The sequence below is a fragment of the Sminthopsis crassicaudata genome, chromosome 1 (genome assembly GCF_048593235.1).
Source record: "Sminthopsis crassicaudata isolate SCR6 chromosome 1, ASM4859323v1, whole genome shotgun sequence".
NCBI lineage: Eukaryota > Metazoa > Chordata > Mammalia > Dasyuromorphia > Dasyuridae > Sminthopsis > Sminthopsis crassicaudata.
The window spans coordinates 83,717,102-83,733,489 of NC_133617.1; the positions used below are offsets into that span (position 1 = coordinate 83,717,102).

The window sequence follows — 16,388 nt, forward strand, 5'->3', positions numbered from 1 at the left end:
AGTGATTAGAGCACCAGCCCTGGAGTCAAGGGAACCTGAATTCAAAATCTGACACTTATTAGCTGAATTATTTGGAATCACAGAATTATTTGGAGTAAAACGTTTTTAAAAGTTGAAAATGCTTTAAAATGAAAAAAACTGGACAAGTGACTTAACCTTGACTGATTCAAAGAAAGAGAGGCAAAGAAAGACAGAGACAAAGAGAGACAAAGAGACAGAGAGAAACAGAGACAGAGACAGAAAGAGACAGTGGCCAAAAGAGAGAGAGGAGGGAGGGAGGGAGAGAGAGAGACAGAGAGACAGACAGACAGACAGACAGAGACTAAATTCACAGCCTAACTGGGGAGACAGGATTGACAGAAAGGATGAGAGAGCAACAGGATGCTCCCAGAGGACAAAGGCAATGGACAGCAATGAACAAAGGCAAAGGGTGTCATGGAAAGAACACTGGACTCAAGTGCAAGGTTTGAATCCTGGCTCTGCGACTTACTAATTGCTACAAGCTCTGCAAGCCTCAATTTCCCCCTCTCTACAATGAATATAATAAATCGTGCATTACTCACCTCACAGAATTATTTGGAGGAAAACGTTTTTAAAAGTTGAAAATGCTTTAAAATGAAAAAACCATGCAATTCTACTAATACAGTCAGAATTCAGAGAAAAGATGAGGCAGTCATAATAGGACCTGTTGGAAAAGGCAGGCTTTGAACTGGGCCCCAAAGAATGTGAAGGATCTGGCTATGAAATAATGAACTGACCCTTCCCCTTCCTTATCTTTATCTCAGTCCCTAAAACAAGTGTTTTTTTAAACAGCTAACCTTGACCAGGATGCCCTGGAGACATCTAAATCCTACATGTCAAAAACTGAACTCATTTTCTTCCTTACCCTACTCCCAAGCCCTCTTTTTCCCCCCCTATCTTTCTCATTATTGTCAAGGATAACACATCTTCCCAGTCCCTGAGGCTTTTAGGTGTCAGCCTGGATCTTCACTCTCTCTCACTCCCCATCCCCCCCCCCCTTATTCCAATCTATTGCAAAATCCTATCAATGTTACCTTCACACGATCTCTCACACACCCTTTTTCTGTTCTGATACTGCCACCAGCCTGGTACAGGCCATTATCACCTCACACCCGGACTGATATAAAGGGGTACTGGCCAGTCTCCCTGACTAAGCAAGTCTCCCCCTAATCCAGCCTCCGCTCGGCTGCTCCCGGCCCAAACCAACCCCAAACATCAAGAGCTCCTTATCATCTCCAAAATCAAATAGAAAATCCTTGATTTGGATTCAAAAGTCCTTCTCAACCTACTTCTTCCCTTCCATATATTCCTGGATGCTTATTCTGGCACAAGACAAGCCATCTCCTGATTCCTGGCCTTTGTACTGGTTCTCCCATTCTTTCCCTCCTTATCTCTTGACTTGCCTAGCTTCTTGTTTCCTTTCTTGCTGTTGTTTATCCTTCCTTCTCAAAAAAAGACCAGGACATTAAGAAGATGATCTTATGACTTGCAAGGGAATGAGACTGAAGTGAGGGAGGGCTGTGCAAAATTAGGAGACTCATTTCTCCTTCAGAACCCGCTGAGCCCAGTGGCTCATCAGAACGTAAAAAAAAAAAAAAAAAAAAAAAAAAAAAAAGATGGTTCTGGATGCAGTGGAAGGCCATGGACCTTTTTAGCTAAAGTCTTCCCCAGTTCTAAGGCAAGACCCATTCCTTTCAGCTCCAGTTAAAAGCACACCTTCTTTAAGAAGTCTTCCCTTTGTTCATTCTCTCCCATCCACACTACCTGTAGCTCTTGTTTGTATGTTGTCTCCCCCATTAGACTGTGACTCTTTGAAGGTTCTGTACCTCCAGCACTTAGCCCAGAGTCTGGCACAAAGTAGGTACTGAATAAATGCTTGTCGGCTTCACTAACCTACTTTCCATCTCTTCATTAAGACAATCCACAGGGACAATGATTAAAAAGAAAAATAAAAAGCTCTCTTCTCTCCCACAGTGTAGTGATAAACAAATATTTATTAAGTACCTTGTATGAACAGTTAGACAGTACACTGAATGTGGAGTCAGGAAAACCTGAATTCAAATCCCACATCAGACACTGACTTGCTGGGTGACCCTGTGCAAGTCGGTTAACTGCATTTGCCTGAGTTTCCTTATCTGGAAAATGATCTAAAAAAGGAAAACCATTCCAACATCTTTGCCGAGCAAACCCCAAATGGGGTCATAAAGAGAAAGATATGATTGAAATAACCAATCAATAATTATGCCAGAAACTCAACTAGGGGATACAAGCAAAAACAATGAAACAAAGCAACTCTTACACAAGAGATGTGCTTTCTAATTGGGGTGACAAGTATATATAAAAGTATACATATTCAATATACATAACAACTGCAACAATATAGATGGAAAGAACAACCACAAATGAATGTCAAATAATAAATGATCAATTTAGGACAGCTGGGTGGTGCAGTGAATAGAGCCAGAGTCCAGAGGACCTGAAATTCAAATTTGACCCCAGACACTTGACACTTCCTAGCTGTGTGACCCTGGGCAAGTCACTAACCCTGTTTGCCTCATCAAAAAATAATAATAATAAGTTTAACTGTAATCCATGGGTATGGAAGATTACATATAGAGAGTTGTTTTTTTGGGGAGAGGGTTTGCTGTTTTGGCTGGTTCTGCTGATTTTATTCTCTTTTTCTTTTTAAGAATAAATTCTGTTACAATGGATAGCTCTCTGTGAAGAATGGGAAAAACACATGGGGAAATTTAGGCAACTTAAAAAAAAGATATTAATGAAGCTTATTTTAATAACCCTAGGGCATAACTATAAACTAAACAATATTAAGAAGTGCAAAGCGATTATTATAAGGTAATCAGAAAAAAAGAAAGAGCATTTCGGGAATGGGAATGGCTTGTACAAAGGCAAACACTATGGTATTTAGTTGATTTAATCAGTTTTTTTTTAACTCTTTGTTTTGTTTTGCTTTGCTTTGTTAGAAAGAACGAATGGGGGGGGGAAGAATTATATTGTTAAATGTGGGTAATGAAAATGAAAAGATATCAGTAAAATATTGAAGAGTAACGTAAGTTATTTTTATTCTAGTAGTATAGGACAAGGTCATAAACGCCCTACCTTCAGAGAGCTTACAGTCTGCCTGGGAAGAGAAAACAAACATCAATCAGAAAATGAGATGACAATCAAGAATTATTTTAGTACACTTCCATCTAAGTGTGCTACCAGAGGATATATAAGAGAGATAGTGTGAGGGTTTGGTCTGACTCAAAAAGACATTAAAAGGGGCTCCATCTGGGGTTAATGCCTGGTACACAAGAAGCTTAATAAATGCTTGCTGATGAATTAGTTCTCTACCCCCACCCCATCCCCAGTTCTGTCTCTCTTGTTACCCAGAGAAATAAAGCAAAGTTAAGTGACCCTCAAGGGATTAGGCACAAATAACATTTCTCAGGAAAAAAATTATCAGCAAATGTAGATTCAGGACTGAGGGGATCTTTCTCTCAAACTCTTAAGCAAAAAAAACTCCCAAAAATCATCCACGCCCCACAGTAACTGGTCGGGGCACTTGCTAAAGAAAAAAAATGTTTGGGCTCCACTATGACACATCTCTGAGAATAGAGAAAGTATAAAACTTCTATAGACTTCAGTTTCTCGAACCTGTAAAATGGGTACAGCAACAGTACCTCCATTCTAGCTTGAGGTGGCTAGGAAGAAGACACCATTCATCACCAACATGTTTATATTATTCAATTTATTTTGCTCAAATAGAAACCTAGATTTAGTTTTCTAGTTTAAATTCCTATTCAGTGAAGAAGGTATTCTCTCTACACAATTCCTGACAGGGGAGTCTTACAGTTTACAAAAGGAATCCAACCTGCTCTGAGTCCATTCTATTCCAGGTTCATCTACAATGTCTAAATATATATATAATAATGGATGAGCTCTCTATGTAGTCCGGATACAGACATCCGACATTCGTTTGTGTTTTCTTTTGTGATTAGTTGGGTCAAGCTCTTTAGACTGGGGATTATGAATCAGCAGTATTCTGGGGTTTGATGTAATCACAACAAGGATGTCTACTTCCAGAAGCCTGCAAAAGACCTCCCCAATGAGTGTACATAGCAGCAGTTCTCAACGTGCTGTAAATGAACTGGTATAATATTATATATATATATATATATATATGCATATATATATACATATATATATGCATATATATATTGATAACTGCATTTCAACAGAGTTGGTTGCCTTTGTAACCCTACATATTTTATTTTATTCATTCAAAAGCATTATTCTTTCTTTTACATGATTAATGTGAAAATATGTTTAACGTGATTGTACATGTATAACATATTGCTTGCTGACTTGAGGAGGGAGAAAAATGTGAAGCTCAAAATCTTATAAAGATGAAGGCTGAAAACTACGAAATGGAAAAAATAAAATATTATTAAGAGAAAACAAAGCATTATTCTGAGGAGGGGATGCATGGATTTGGAAAAAGTTTTTAAAAATATTGATTCTTAGGTAATTCCTCTTTGTATAGGACCATATGCTGGATCTCCTCCATGACATTGACAAACGCCTCTAGTTAAAATACATTTCCTTCTTTTAAGTCTCAATATTAATGATCCGAGGATCAAATAAATCAACAAGCATTTATTAAGAGCTTACAATAAGAATATTGACGTTCTACTGTGCTTCTCTAGATATGAATAAAACACATACAAAGTCACCAGGGGGAAGACACTAGCAGCCTCCTGCAGAAGGTGATGAATTAGTTGAATTTTGAAGGAAATCAAAGGTCCTGAGAGGCACAGAAAAGGAACATGATATCAGGGAAGGGCATTTGATTGAAATGAGGGAGAACTGTACAAAGTCTCACTTGGTCCTCCAGAGCCATGTGGGGTCAATGGTAAGATACAGATCAGGACAACTAGAGATGGCCTTGGATGCAGTGACAGACCTAAGCTAAGGTCTTTTCCAGGTCTCCATTTGACTAAGGCAGTGCCCAATTAATGATTAAGACCAGGTAAGAAATGAGGCAAAGAATGACCCCTTTTACCTAGCCCAAAGAAAAGGACTAATACATAAAGTCTGTAAAAGGGTGTAAGTAATTCACAATAAGTGAATTGGGGCCATTTTGTGAAATACATTACATGTCAAAAAAGAAGGGAGTAGGAATTTTTATTTATATTTAAACTGGATCCTGGAAATGATTGATGGAGAAAATACCAAACAGAGAATTTTGTATTTTGTTCTAGAGGCAATAGAATATCACTGGAGATTTATGAGTGATGATGGGGGAAAAGACAATGGTCATATCTGTAGTTTATGGAAAGGAAGGAGACTGGAAGATCAATTAGAATCCTTTTGCAATCATCCGGGTAAAAGGTGAGATGTTGAACTAGGGTAGTAGCTGGGTGAATACAAAGAAGGAGCAAGATGTTATAAAGGTAGACTCAACAAGACTTGGCAGATCCTTAGTTGTGCATTGTGATAAATAGGCCCAATGCTGATGTTGAAAACTGGGTGACTAGTGTCATTAGAAGAAATGGGAGAAACACAGTTACAAATCACTTTTCACACAAATCAAGTCAGATCTGAACAACTAAGTGCTTATGAATAAGCTGAACCAATGTAATAAAAATAACAATTCAGCCCAAATTAATTTACTTATTCAGTGCCATGACAATCAAATTACCCAAAAAAGCATTTAATAGTTCTAGAAAAAAATATCAAAATTCACCCGGAAGAACAAAAGATCAAGATTATTAAGGGAAAAAAATGTGAAAGAAGGTGGTCTATCTGTACCAATTCTTGAACTTATTACAACGTGGAAATCATCAAAACAATCTAGTACTAATTACGAGAGTGGTGGATCAGTGGAATAGATTAGGTATACAAATAATCTAGTATTTGATATACCCAAAGATCCATTTTTTTTGACAAATGCTGCAAGGAAAATTGGGAAGAAATTTGGTAAAAACTAGGTATAGACAAACATATCACTTATGATAACAAGATAAGGTCAACATGGGTACATAATTTAGATATAAACTGTGATATCAGAAACAAATTAGGGGAAGAAGGAATAGTTTAACCTGTCAGATCTCTGAATAAGGAAATAATCTGTGACCAGACAGGAACAAGAGAGTACTATGATATGTAAAACGGATCATTTTATTATATTAGAAAAAAATTTTTTTTAATTTTTTACACAAATTCAGCCAAAAGTAGAAGGAAAACAGACTGGGGGGGGGGAAATTTTATAAATTTTTCTGATAAAAGCTTCACTTCTAAAATATCTAAAGAACAGGGTCAAATTTATAAGAATATGAGTTATTCCCCAACTGATAAATGGTCAAAGGATATGACAAGGCAGTTTTCACATGAAAAATCAAAGCTATCTATAGCCATATGAAAAAAATGCCTTACATCACTAATGATTAGAGAAATTCAAATTAAAACAATTCTAAGATACCACCTTACATCTATCGGATTGGCTAATATGATAGAAAAGGCAAATGATAAATGTCAGAAATGTGGGAAAACTAGGAGTCTGATACACTGTTGGTAGAGTTGTGAACTGATCCAACTATTCTAGATATGAATAGTTTGAAATTACCCAAAGAACAACTGTATGTGCCCTGTAATCCAATAATACCACTACAAGGTTTGTATACCAAAGAAATTTAAAAGGGAGTGAGGGAAGAGACCTATAAGTACAAAAATATTTTTAGCATCTCTTTTTGTCTGGACAAAGAAATTGAGAGGATACCCATCAGCTGAGGAATGGATTGTGATGGAATATTTCTGTGTTACAATAAATGATGAGCAAGATGCTTTCAGAAAAACCTGGAAATATTTACATGAAATGAGTAACACAAAGTGAAGTGAGCAGAACCAGAAGAATATTGTACATAATAACAGCAATAAATTGATGAATTATAAATGACTTGGCTGTTCTAAGCAATACAAAGATCCAAGATATACTATAAGATATTTAATATGTATGGGAATGCCTGCCATCTAGGGGAGGGGGTGGAGGGAAGGAGGGGAAAAACTCGGAACAGAAGGGAGAACAAGGGATAATGTTGTAAAAAAATTTTTTTACCTATGCATATGTACTGTCAAAGAAAATGTTATAATTATAAAAATTAATAAAAAAAACAAAATAAAATATTAAAAAAAATACAAAGATCCAAGAACATTCTGAAGGTCTTATGATGAAAAATGCAACTCGCCTCCAGAAAAAGAAGTGAAAAAGTCTGAATACAGATCAAAGCATACTATTTTTTATTTTCTTTATTGGGGGAGTATGGTCTATGTTTTCTTTCATAACATAATTAATATGGAAATAGGTTTTATATGATATAGTTCCACGTATGACCTATATATTCCTTGCTTTTTAAATAATGAGGAAGGAAAGGAAAGGAGAGGGAAAATTAGGAACTCAGAATTTTAAAAATTAATGTTAAAATTGTTTTGCACATAATTTGGAAAATAAAATATTTAAAATAGAAAAAAAAGAAGAAATGAAAAAGTTTAGATAGAAATAATTAGAGGGAAGATCTAATAAGTTCCACTATGACATTTTAGATGCCTATAAAACATCCAGGTAAAAATGTCAGGTAATATTTTATAGGTAAGAAAAGTGAGGTACCTAGAGGTTAAGTGATATCAGAATGTCATAATGTCATACAGCTTTGAAGTATGTGAGGCAAGATTTACATCTACCACTCCTAAACCAACACTCCTAAATGAAACTATACTACCTTCCAAGATGATGTCAAGAATGAGATCATTCATCAGGACGGAGGGAAAGGTGCTGTGATGGCCAACAAGCAGAGTCCATAGCTGGGCAAGAGATGAATGAGCTGCCATGGGAGATCATGGGGTGCCTTTAAGCAAGCTGAGACACGTTATCATGATTTGCACACATGGCATAATTACAACAATTGACATTTATATAGCACTTTGCAGTCTGCCAAGGGATTCACATATAGCCTCACAACAAGTCTATGAGTTAAGTGCTACAGATATTCTTAACCTCATCTTACAGTTGTACATGAAAGGGCTTTTATTGTGTAAAAGATTATAGAAGGTAAGAGATGGGAAAAGGAGGTGGGCTAGTCATTAATGGAAGCAAAGAATAAAAAAACAGTTTGAATTAGACAACATAGTCAGCAAATTTTTATTAAGCACTCATTATGTGCCAAGCACTGTGCTAAATGTAGGATAATGGATACTCTTGGGAGTCAGACTTACATGACCCTAAATAAGTCCCTTAACCTCCATGGGCCTCTATAAAAGGGGAGGAGGGAGAGGGTGGACTCAATGATCTTTATGATCCCTTGCAGTTCCAAATCCATGATGCTTTGTTCTTAAATTACACTGGTATAGACGAAAACTAAAAAGAGAAATGCCTCCAATATAATATTTGTAGACAAATTTCACACATGTATCTGGCATTTAGTAAGTGCTCAAAAAGGTTTGTTCCTTTCCTTGGCTCCTTGCCCTCGAATACCTTAGGTAGATCCTCTGTGGAGGATTTACGGAAAGATGTGGACATCCCATGGATGGGTTTCCATCCCATGGAGGACACCCTTTCATCAATGAGATCTCAGATTTGAGAAAATGCAAACTTAGCTTTGTCCTGGTCTTGGGTAAGATACAAAGATAATAATCATTTTCTTTTATTTAAATAGTACCTCAACATTCACAAAATGCAAGCCTCATCAAGATTTTATCAATACGAAGACTTTTATCCCCATTTTAGAAATGAGGGAAATTGAGGCTCAGAGGGAATAAATGACTTTCCTAAGGTTAAACAGATAGCAAGTAAAAGAGCTGGGGTTTAAATACACTTTGATTTTCCATCACCATATAGCCTCCAGCTAAGACACAATTCATGTTAGCAATACAGTTCATATCATACTCTTACAGAATCCTGGGTGATAAACACAGCTAACTAAAATGAAGTCCCAAACAATGAACAGGAACCATTTCTCACACGGCCATACCACCACTTGTCCTTCTACACATCCAACTCTTGGCTGCCGTCTTTGAATTAGCTAACACCCACTTGGAAACAGACCACTGAGGATGGTGAGAAGCCTACAGACTAAGCCAGAAGGGGTCAGGTACAGACGTGAGGGATTTTTAATTTGGAGAAAAGATGTAATTTTTTATCCTCAAAGTTTTTGAAGGCCTTTCATATGGAAGAGTTAGACTTGCTTTGTCTAACTGTGAGCATAAATGACAAAGAAGCAAATTTTAGTCCAACCGAAACTTCCTAATAAGAGAGGCATCCAAAAGGAGAAAGTGGGTCCCCCATCACAAGAGGTCTATAAAGAGAGGCTGGATGACCACTCGAGCTAAACATTGTAGAGGACAATGCTTCCACAAGGTAAAAGTTGGAGTTTAAGTGGGACGGGAGTATCCAAATCAGAAGTGAGTGTCACTGATTTTATTTCTTTTTTGTATCTTTAAAAAACATTTTTTAAGGGATTATTCTCCAGAAGAGGAAAGAGGATGGATGTTACAGGCGGCTGAAATTATAATCATGTTAAAAACTCAATAAAAATTTGTTTAAAACAAAAAATAATAAAATAGAAAGGAAGATGAAAAATGACTATCTCAGTCAGTACTAGGCCCTGATCAAACCAAATCTAGTCCTATGTTCAATTCTGGATATGACATTTTAGGAAGGAGAGTAAGGAAGGGAATCAGGATGATAAAAGCCCCCAAGATGAGAAATGGTTGAAAGAAGGAGAAGAGAAGGCTCTAGATAGATAGATGACCCTATAACTCTAGAATTTAAGTAATTCCACTTGGAAAAAGGTCTGGATTTGTTCTACTTAGCTCCAGGAGAAACTGAACTAGAAGCAATAGGTAGAAATTATAAATAAGTAGACTTTGATTCAATTAAGAAAAAACTTGTTAAACTTTAGAGCTCTCCCACAGCACAATGAGCTTTCTACCCTCACCTGAGGTCAACGTGCACAGGATAGATGACCACTCAGCACTGCTAAAGAGGAAAGGTGCTACTGAGATGCAGATTGGACTAGACGGCCTCTGAGGTCCATTCTATGAAATTCCATGATTTTTAAGACCCTCCCCCCCCAGGAAACTTCTGACCACCTCTCCCCAGCCCACATCCCATCCTCACTCACAGCTTTCCCTCCCTAAGGAGCTAGACCATACCTGGGCCAACCTGTGGCACCCAGAAAGCTGGTCTCAGCACTGGGAAGCTCAATATGCAACAGCTGAAAGCTAGCTGGGCAACAAGCCAAAGAAGAACAAAAAAGGCAGGAGGAGGGGACAGAGAAAGTGACCCACGATGGGAAGAGATTACAGAAGCAAAAATGTTTAACTTGGCCATGGCCCTGATTCAAGAGCAGTGGGGGAAGGGGAAATGGGACAGAAATGCTGGGCAAGCTACAGCAAGTGCATCCAGATCATGGATGCCAGGAAGGTAGAAGGCCCCTTTGCTGGAGGGACTTCTCCAAGGAAGGGTGGAGGAAAAGGGTGGAACCAGGTAAGTCCCTTCGAGAGCAGCTGGATGGGTGGTAGGGAAAATGTCAGGCCAGAGTATCAGGAAGCATTTCCTTACCCATCCCCAGCCTGGGCTGCCTGTTTCCCAGGAAGCATGTGAACCATTCCCAGGGCTTTGAAGGGAGGGGTGGAGGGGAGACAGTAAAAGGGGCAGGTCCTGTGGGGTTTTGAGGAGGCCCAAAGCAGGGCAGGGGAGAAGAGCTAGTCAGAGCTCCCACCTCTGATTCCTGGAACCACTGGGACAGACCTGACCTCAAAAGGGCAGCAGCTGCTGACAAATTGAACTAAGTTCCTCTCCTGGGGGGGGGGGAGATACCCACACAAAATCTTAGAAATAGTCTGGGACGCAGCCAGGGAGAGCCCTAGAGATCATGAAGCCCAACCCCTCCGTTTGACAGAAGAGGAAAGAGAGGTTCAGAAAGGGGAAAGATCATATAGCTAGTGACCTTTTTGTAAATTTTTTTCTTGGAAGACAGAGTTAGAAGACCTGGATCCATGTACCAGTTGTGCTGCTTTGTAGCTGAATAATGTGGGAGCTCTGTAGAATTGAGATCTCTATAGACCCCACAACCTTTGAGGTCTCTAAAAGGGATGGGACAAGCTGTCCCTTCCAGGTCTAAAGCTTCAGACTGCTCCTTTGCCATTAGATGACCCATCTACAATCACAAGGATCAATGAATGGCTCTTACTCCAGTCTGATCCTGGAGCTTCCAGTCTCTCTTCTGGTCCACCAGGAACAGTGGGAAGAAGTCAACCTCATGCACAGTTCTGGTCCCATGCTATTCCCAATAAAGAACCTCTAAAGGCTTTCTGATAATGTCCAAACTCCTTTCAGACTCACATTCAAGAGCCTCCATCCTATGGTTTCTTTCCAACCTTATCTGACCCCATTCTCCTTCGTACACTTGACACTCCAGTCCTACTGGACCTAAGATGTCCATACACATAAAGGGAAGAGGAAGGAATAAGCATTTGTGTAATGCCTATTATGTGCCAGACACTGTGCTAAGCATTGTTCAAAAAACCCCATGGTTCTCACAATTCTGGGAGGTGTGTGCTATCATCCAGGCTCATGTTTTTTTGTTTGTTTTATTATTATTACAATTATGGCAAAGAGCCAGGCGTGGTTTGCCATTTCCTTCAGCTCATTTTACAGATAAAGAAACTGAAAAAATAGGATTAAGTGACTTGCCCAGGGTCACCCAGCTGGGAAGTGTCTGGCATCAGGTTTGAATACAAAAAGAGAAGTCCTTCTGACTTCAGGCTCAGCAGTCTATCCCCTGTGCTACTTAGTTGTTCATCCCAGGTGTTACTGTGGATCATAATGATGATAACTTTAACCACAACAATGACAATAGCAATAATAACGATGATGATGATGAGCTTTCTGTCCCTCTTCTTCATTTTTAGGCAGTTGGGTGATACAATGGAGAAAGTTCCAGGCCTGGAGTCCAGAAAACCTCAAATCTTATCTCAGACACCACTCGTTGTGTGACCCTAAATTTACCGGAATGAACTGGAGAAGGGAATGGCAAACCATTCTAGTCTCTTTGCCAAGAAAACTCCAAATGGGGTCATGAAAAATGGAACTCAAGTGAAATAACTGAACAACAATCTCCACATATCTTATGATCCCCCTTAAAACTATAAATTCCAGAAAGACAGGAACAGTGTCTTGTTTAGCTCTGTATACAACACCTTAGCACAGTGCTCACAATTCTCATTGTAAAGCAGTAAAACAGAAGCTTATAAAGACTTGAGGAATAAGCTGGGAGTGGGAAAGAGAGAAATAGGAGGTTATGGGACTAGTGAGCCTCATGCAAAGTCTGTTTACTGAAGACTAAGAGCTATGAAGTCAGTCGACAACTAGAACAAAATGGCAACACAGAAATGTGATGAGATTTACACAGCCTTGTGGTGGGCTTGTGAAGCAGATCCACGGTTTCACCTGTAGCACTAAGCTACATTTCACCTGAAGGGCTCCCATTCTGTATCTTAAAGAATCTATCTTCATGCTTTTATATCAGCTGTCCCCTGTTCTTGGGATGCTCTCCTGCCACACCTCTGGCTCTTGGTTACCTTTTATTCCTTCCAGGGTCTACCTTCTATAAGAGATCTTTCCTGGTCCTCCGCATTACCAATACTTTCTGCTCTGAAACTATCTCCAATCTCCTCTGAATCTATATCTACATATCTAGTACTCACTTTCTCTCCTGTCTGTTTCTCCCTCTCCCTCTCTCCTCCTCTTCCTCCTCTTCCTCCTCCTCCTCTTTCTTCTTCTCTCTCTCCCTCCCTCCCTCCCTCCTTCTCTCTGTCTCTCTCTCTCTCTCTCTCTCTCTCTCTCTCTCTCTCTCTCTCTCTCTCTCTCTCTCTCTCCCTCTCTCTCTGTGTCTCTCTGTCTCTCTCTGTCTCTCTCTCTCTGTCTCTCTCTCTCTCTCTCTCTCTCTCTCTCTCTCTGTGTCTCTGTCTCTGTCTCTGTCTCTGTCTCTCTCTCTCTCTCTCTCTCTCTCTCTCTCTCTCTCTCTCTCTCTCTCCCTCTCTCTCTGTGTCTCTCTGTCTCTCTCTGTCTCTCTCTGTCTCTCTCTCTCTCTCTCTCTCTCTCTCTCTCTCTCTCTCTCTCTGTGTCTCTGTCTCTGTCTCTGTCTCTCTCTCTCTCTCTCTCTCTCTCTCTCTCTCTCTCTCTCTCTCTCTCTCTCTCTCTCTCTCTCTCTCTCCCCCTCCTCTGTGTGTGTATCTCACTTATTACAGTGCCTTAATATATAATAAATGCTTTTTAATTGATTGATAACTATAGAATATGAGAGCTGAAAAGGAATTTAGAAAACAATCTAGTCCAAATGTCCCAACACTCATTCCATTTCAAAAAAGGAAACCAAGTCACCAAATAGGGAAATAAATGCTTTTTAAAATCATAGAATTTCAAGATTTGAAAAGTTCAAGTCCATCTTAAAGCTTTCCACGCTAATCCATATCCAAGTAGTAATTTTCTCTACAACATACCCAAGAGGTCTCCAGCCTTTATTTGAAGACTTTAAGTGAAGAGGGACCCATTTTGTACGTTGAACACCCAGTACAATGCTTTGCGTAGTATACACATGGTCAATGCTTGTTGAATTTAATTGAGTTGTGGAAATGAAGGGGAGTACATTAATATATATGTCAAACCATGGTATGTGGGAAATGTCACTTAAATGCTTTAAGACTCAACTGTGCTCCTCTATAAAATGAGAAGAGTTAGAAAATTAGACTTGTGGAATCTCTTCTTCCTCCAGATCCTATGATCTCAAGAGACAACTCATTGCACTTTTAGACAGTTTTTATTATTTCAACTTTGTGTAAGTCATCCCTTTAGTCAACCTTAAATTTGTCTCTCTGCAGTTCTAGCCACTGCATCTAGTTCTGCTCCTGAAACCAAACAGAACAAGTCTCATGCATATTTTGGCCCTTCAAGTACATAAAGACAACTATCCCTTGCCACTCTTTTCTCAAGCAGTCTATCTATTCTCTAGCAGCCTAACTATTCCCAATTTTTTTAAACCAATATGCTTAGATGGCATGATCTTAAGGTTCTTTAATGGCCTGATAGTTATTTTCTGCATGTTGTGCTGCTTATTAATTATCCTTTCTAAAATCTGGCACCTGAAACTGAAATTGTTGGTATATATCCATTTCTGGACCAGAGAAGCAATTTATATTATTTATATTATATATTTATTTATATTATTATGTTCACTATGTGGACAAATATATCAGAATGAACAAAGACCACTAAGCAAAACCCTCTGTTGAGCCTGTTAGGTACTAGGGGAGATGCAAAGCTTACATAACATACTGGCCTGCCCCATGACACTTCCAATCTTGTATGAAAATAAGAGACATATAAATAATCACAGAGAGAACAAGCAAAATATTTTATGAGATAAAAAACTCTGTGAATTGAGATCGAAGGGCATGGGGGAATGGCTTACATCAAATTCAGAATTTTAATGGGGAAGATACCAGCCTAATTTAGATTTAGGTAAATATAAATTTATGCCAAGTAGAGAAGGTGAAAACTGGTTTAAAAAAAAAAAAGGCATTTCATAATGTCTAGGAAGAGAGAATTTTCTTTAATATTTGCTCTAGAATGGTAACTTGTTTCTAAAGATGTTCTTAAGGGGAATAAATTGATTAATATTCAATTGTTTTCATAGGCTTTACAGAAAAGAAAAAAATTGACTAGACTAAGTTGTTTCTCATGAATACTGATAGAATTCCAGAAGCTAGAAGAATTTTCATAAAACAGTACCAAACAACCCAATCAATCACCAGCTGTGACCAAGCAAAGGAGAAATGGAAAGAGTATATGCTCCCAGGGATTTTCCCCAATATCCCATTCTAGAAGTTCAATTCAATTCAGGTGCCACCTCCCAAAGGAAGCCTTTCCTGACACCCTCACCTATTAGTGTTCTCATTCTCCTCAAATTGCCTTATATTTGCTTATTTTTCTTTTAAAAAATTATGTACTCCCAATAGATGTAAGCTGCTTGCAGGCCAGGACTAATTTATTTTTCTCAATAAATCTCATTAAATATTTAATAATCACCTAGTATATTCCAGACACTGTGCTAAGGACTGGGGGTACAGAAAGAGGCAAAAGGTAGCCCCACCCCAATTTAAGGAGGGGAATGACATACAAATAAATCTATGTAAATCAACATATTTACAGAATAAATAGAAAATAATCAACAGAAAGAAGGCACTGGAACTTAGAGGCATTGGAGAAGGTGAGATTTTAATTGGGACTTAAAAGAAGACAGTGAGATCAGCAGTCAGAGTGAAAGACAGCATTCCAGGCATGGAATAAGAGCATCTCCAGCCAAAGAAAACGAGAGAATCCAAGAGATGAGAGTGTTTAATACATTGTATTCCCAGCACAGAGCATCTACCACAGGCAAGGAACTGTTGTAAATGAAAAATTATTGTTGAATTAAATTTAACTGAGGTGGAGAGGACTCATTCTCAGTTATGAAGGCTGTGTGAGGAAAAAGTAAGATGGAACAGAAAAAGGTGAAAACAGAGGATAGAAAACAGTTAATAAATTGAGTTTGGTCACTTGGAAGATGTAAAGAAAAATCATGTGACATAAGAATAGGTTGAAGTGAAACTGGGGAAGTCTCTAAAGACCAAAATCATGAGTTTATGCTTTATTCAATAGGTAACTAGAAGCAAACATACATAGGAAAAATGACAAGAGCCACTGAAGGTAAAAAGGTTAGGAGGGTGGGAAGCTCTTCAAGGACAGAGGTGATTGTGAGAGCTAAATTAGGGCATCCTGAACTAAACATAAAATGGGGGCAGAGGAAGGGAGCAGGAAGGCACGTGTTAATCAGCAAAAGTGAGCTCCCCTTCCAAAGACACTCTAAGACCCTCAATCTCTGAAATTAACAATTTCCCATGTCTATCATTCTTTAATGCTTTTTTATTTTACAGTGTTTCCCTGACTACAGACCAATGATGCTGACAGTACTTTCATAGAATTTGAACATGAGAAGAACCCTCGAGACCGTGTAGTCCAATCCATAAATAAAAGAAAATCCCCTCTACAATGACCTTCCATAAACTGGAGATAATAGAGCTTCTATAATCTAAACAGAAAAACAACCAAGTGGTGTTTCATAGAGACTGACACAGGAAGTCATGAAACCTGGATCCTAATCCTGGGCTCTGCTCCATACTACACTATGGCCATAAAAAAAATAAATAATAAAAATAAAAATAAAAAATCTATTATTCATTTCCTAATTTTTTAAGTGAAGAGAGGGGAT

At 38.5% G+C, this 16,388-nt stretch overlaps 1 protein-coding gene across 2 annotated transcripts in view; it reads right to left on the reverse strand.

The window, feature by feature from the left end:
• The window catches only part of PTP4A3 (protein tyrosine phosphatase 4A3), a 213,327-nt gene that overhangs the window by 169,045 nt on the left and 27,894 nt on the right, over positions 1–16,388 (reverse strand). The window lies entirely within an intron of this gene.